This window comes from Pseudonaja textilis, chromosome 2, assembly GCF_049901715.1.
Source record: "Pseudonaja textilis isolate UNSWEBS1 chromosome 2, rPseTex1.2, whole genome shotgun sequence".
Taxonomy (NCBI): domain Eukaryota; kingdom Metazoa; phylum Chordata; class Lepidosauria; order Squamata; family Elapidae; genus Pseudonaja; species Pseudonaja textilis.
In genome coordinates this window covers 17,703,686-17,709,150 of record NC_141991.1, presented here as the reverse complement: position 1 = coordinate 17,709,150, position 5,465 = coordinate 17,703,686, and positions in this window count along the sequence as shown.

Genomic DNA, 5,465 nt, shown 5'->3' with positions numbered 1-5,465 from the left:
CTCCAGACTACTCAAAATGTCCGCTACCGGTTCTCCAGAAACTGTCAGAACCAGCTGAATAACACCTGTGATTTCAAGCAACAGCAAAACTACACTATAAAACTACACATAAAGACACTCATCCATGCTTAGCCATGTCCTTCTCAACGAGGCTGTCAGGCATTAGCCAGAAGGACAGAATCTGCCAGGTCTGGGTCCAAAGAAGACTGGGTCTTGAAGAAGACAAATTCTTCTTCAATACTCTTTTTTATCCTTTAAAGTCCTTGCTTGTTTTGCTTTGTAGATTCTCAAGACTGGCGGCTATTCTTGCTCTGTTGATGGGGTCTCAGGAGAGGTTTCCCATGTGCTCGGGTCAAGCTTCTTTTTGTCTGGCTGAGGTGAATTTTTCCTTGGCTTCCTTAGTGACTTGGGTCCTTCTTAACTATCTCTCTGAGGAGATCTTTTAAAAAAGATTCCTGGCTTTTACCCACCCTGCTTAGGTGAATCCATACGCTGAGCTGCCAGGAGAAGGGAACAGCTAAGGAACAAGGGTTGACTCGGGAATAAAGCCACAGGCGGATGTTGAATAGCCCCTCGCATAGGGCATAAAGAGTAGCGAAAGGGGAGTGGTGTTTGCAGGAGACAATTAGTTCAATTCCTTAGGGTGAATATCTGTTCCTGACTTCTTGCCAAGTATTTATTGTCTGTTACAGAGTGGCGTTTTGAAGATACCGGCCTGGCAGCTCTCCAAACTTGATAAAGGTCTGTAGTTGTGAAATCTCTTGAAAGACTGATGACTGGGACTTATGCTGCAGAGGAATCCACTTTAAACTAAATAAAAGGGGTTTTATGGGGACAAGAAGTCAGCTTTGTGCTTTTGGGAAGCCTAGGTCAGAACACAGTTTGGAGATAACATTGTTCCCTCTACCAAAACAAAACGAGCAATTTGCTTCAAAGGACTCCTGATATTGTTTCTCTTCTTGGTCAATATTGTAAGGTTCTCCTGCTTGAGCAGGGGGCTGGACTAGATGACCTCCAAGATCCCTTCCAGCTCTATTCTATTCTAAGGGCAATATCTATGCAGATTCTCAGTCATCCAGGACATGGTTGTCCCAAAGGTGCTTTTGTCAAGAGGCAACTGGACTTTCGGGTTTTTCTTTGAAGACATTTCGCTTCTCATCCAAGAAGTTTCTCTTCTTCAGAGCTGAAGAAGCTTCTTGGATGAGAAGCGAAATGTCTTCAAAGAAAAACCAGAAAGTCCAGTTGCCTCTTGAAAAAAATCACCTTTGGGATAGTCTAAGGGCAATTTAAAGTCGAGCCACTGTATGTGCTAAGACTAAGTGGAGCAAGACTGCCTTCTATTGGGGAAGGTCGAAATTTATACTCCTGAACCAAGCCAGCCAGTGAGTCGGGGGCCTCTCTAGCCCTCCAACTCTCTGAGTCTTTTTTCCCCTTGCATTTCATTCGCAGGAACTCTTTAGCATTCTTTTTCTGCTGCTGCATTCTCATGACTCTGTGTTCCTCTAAAGCCCAAGACATCCCTGGGCAGCCCTAACACACCCTGAGCTATACAAGTGTTAAAGTAGTGTTTTCCCCTAGGGATGGGGAAGGAAATATTATCGGCCACCGGTCAAGGACGACCATCTAAAAAGTATGCTTGGTCAAGCAACAGTCTCTGTGCAATTCCTACAGAGAAATGCAACCAGGACTCTGATTTTTCCACCTGCTGGATCCGTGTTTCTCAAATCTGACCACTTTAAGATGTTGTGGACTTCATTTCCCAGAATTCCTCTGGTGTGTTCTTTTTTTCTTTTTAAATTTTATACCTATTTTTATTGTACATTTTCCTTTATTATACATCACATTTCTGGTTTTGCAACAACAGTGTACTGGCTATATCAAGTCCTTTTTAAATATACATCGTATTATACATCCTGGTTGCAACCTTGGGAGTGTTCTTCTTAACTTGTTTACAATAAACTTCAATGAAGGAATGATCACGAGTAAAGCATATAGCTGTGAAATTGAATGAAACCAGTGAACGTCTCAGTCTCTCAGATTTGCTTGCCATGAGTCTTGCAAGCAAACCTTCAGTCCTAAGGGAGGTTTGGCTGTGCTGAGCCGAAGATCTAAAGAGTAGATAGAAAGCAAGAAATCCAACCATTTCCTGCTTCCTAGCTAATCTAAATCTCCCAGCACAGCAGAACAGATGATGGTCGGAAAAAGGAAAAATAGCAATTTAGCAGGCAAGTTTACCGCGTAAGAAGTGAGTGGGTGGGGAGGGTTCCTGCGGGCGGCGCAGCCTTGTGTTTCTGTGCAGCCTGGATTAATTGCTTTTGGGGGGTTCTCTGGGGATGACATCTCTCTGCAGACCACCAAAATTTTCTCGCGGCCCACCAGTTGGTGACCGCTGTTCTAAAGCACCCGAAGGCCAGACAAGGAATAATGGATAGAAACTGAACAAGGAGAGATTTAACGTGGAAATAAGGAGAAACTTTCTGACAGTGAGAACAATCAACCAATGGAACAGCTTTGCCCTCAGAAGTTGTGGGAGCTTCATCACTTGAGACATTCAAGAACAGGTTGGACTGCCATTTGTCAGAAATGGTGTAGGGTCTCCTGCTTGGGCGGGGGGTTGGAGGGGGGGGGGTTGGAGGCGGGGGTTTGAAGAAATGCTATTTTCGGATCCATTTAACCCAGTGGGCTCCAAACTTGGCAACTTAAAGACTTCTGGACTTCAACACCCAGAATTCTTCATCCAGCTTTCGGGCTGAGGAATTCTGGGAGTTGAAGTCCACAAGTCTTAAACTTGCCAAGTTTGAGGACCCCTGATACAAGCCATGCTTACAGGGCCAGTTTCAGAGGTGTTATTCAGCAGGTTCTGACCAGTTCTGGAGAACCGGTAGTGGAAATTTTGAGTAGTTTGGAGAACCCACAAATCCCACCTCTGACTGGCCCCGCCCCCATCTATTCTCTGCCTCCCGAGTCCCAGCTGATCAGTGGGGTTTTCTTTTGTTGCCCTGCACAGGAGAATGGAGCTGGAAAGCAGGTTAGTGGGGTCGGGTGGGAATGGAGATTTTGCAGTAATCTTGCCCTGCCATGCCCACCAAGCCACGCCCACAGAATAAGTAGCAAATTTTTTTGAATCCCACCACTGGCCAGTTCTCTCTCTTTCTTTTTTTCAGAGGGCCAAAAACCCACTCCCCCATCTTGTACCCTCCTCAAATAACAAAGTATGGAATAAAACCAAAGCAGGGAAATATTTCATTTTTAGCTAAGGGATTTGGCAAAACAAAGGTAGTCCTCAACTTACGACCACAGTAGAGCCCAAAATTTCTACATTGCTACACAAGGCAGTTGCTAAGTGAGGTTTGCCTCATTTTATGACCTTTTTTGCCACAGTTGTTAAATGAATCACTGGGGTTGTTCAGCAAACCATGCAGTTGGTAAGCAAATCTAGCTTCCTCTGTTGACCTTGCTTTTCAAAAGCCAGCTGGGAAGGTCACAAATTGGGATCTCATCACTCTGGGATATTGCAACTGTCACAAATACATGCCAGTTGCCAAGGCCCAATTTTTGATCACATGATCAGGTGGATGTTGCAATATGAGTACCAGAGGTGGTATTCAGCAGGTTCTGACCAGTTCTGGAGAACCGGTAGCAGAAAGTTTGAATAGTTCGGAGAACCGGCAAATCCCACCTCTCACTGGCCCCGCCCCCATCTGTTCTCTGTCTCCCGAGTCCCAGCTGATTGGCTGGGTTTTCTTTGGTTGCCCTGCACAGGAGAACGGAGCTGGAAAGCAGGTTAGCAGGGTGGGGAGGGAATGGGCATTTTGCAGTATCCTTCCCCTGACACACCCACCAATCCACACCCACAGAACCGGTAGTAAAAATGTTTGAATCCCACCATTGATGAGTACATGTTGTATATAAATACAGGTAGTCCTCAACTCCACAATTGAGCCTCAGATTTCTCTTGCGATGTGAGACAGTTGTTAAGTGAATCTTGCAACATTTTGCTACCTTTCTTGCCAGAGTTGTTAAGTGAATCACTGCAGTATTAGTATAGCTTTATAAAGCCTCAGTCAGACCACACCTGGAATCCTGCATCCAGTTTTGGACACATTACAAAAAACATGTTGAGACTTTGGGAAAAGGGCAAAGAAGAGCCACTAGGATGATGAAAGGCCTGGAGACTAAAACTTATGAAGAACAGTTGCAGGAAACGTACTCAGGAAATTCCTAGCTGTGGGAACAGCCAATCCTGAGAGAAGATTGAACCTTTCACTTTCTCTCTTCTGCAGGGACAGTACTGAAGTCACACCATTTCCAAGAAATGCAGGCATTCAGAGTTGTCAGAGGGTATTTAAGAAAATATTGATGTAAAATATTTTTACCTGGTGTATACTATAATCACACCTTTAGCAATATATCATTGGTTTTATTGTGCACGTGTTGGATGGAAATCACTGCATTACTTTTTTGGGTATCTCTTTGCCTTTACTAGCCACAAGAATAGAATAGAATAGAATAGAATAGAATAGAATAGAATAGAATGAATGGAATGGAATGGAATGGAATGGAATGGAATGGAATGGAGTAGAATAAAATAGAAGAGAAGAGTTGGAAGGGACCTTGAAGGTCTTCTAGTCCAACCCCCTACTTAGGCAGGAAACCCTACACCACTTCAGACAAATGGTTGTCCAATCTCTCCTTAAAAACTTCCAGTGTTGGAGCATTCACAACTTCTGGAGGCAAGTTGTTCCACTGATTAATTGTTCTAACTGTCAGGAAATTTCTCCTTACTTCTAAGTTGCTTCTCTCCTTGACTAGTTTCCCCCCATTGCTTCTTGTCCTGCCCTCAGGGGCCTTGGAGAATAGCTTGACTCCCTCTTCTTTCTGGCAGCCCCTGAGATATTGGAAGACTGATATCATGTCTCCCCTGGTCCTTCTTTTCATTCCATTAGACATACCCAATTCCAGCAACTGTTCCTTATATGTTTTAGCCTCCAGTCCCCTAATCCTCTTTGTTGCTCTTCTCTGCACTCTTTCTAGTGCCCCAACATCTTTTTTACATCATGGCAACCAAAACTGGATGCAGGATTCCAAGTGTGGCCTTACCAAGGCATTATATAAAGCGGTACTAACATTTCACATTATCTTCATTCTATCCCTCTGTTATGATACACCCTACGACTCAATCCTATTTTTCTCATGAATGCAACCCTCAGTCCAGATGGTCCTTATTAGAGGTAGTCCTTGACTTAACAACAGTTCATTTAGTGACCTCTTGAAGTTACAGCAGCAGTGAAAAAAGTGACTTAAGACCGTTTTTCAGAGTTACAACCATTATGGTTATGTGGTCCAAATTTGCAGGCTTGGCAATGGACTCATAGTTATGATGGTTGCAGTGTCCAAGGAGCATTGTACGATCCCCTTTGGCAACCTTCTGACAGGTAAAGTCAATGGGGAAGCCAAACTCATTT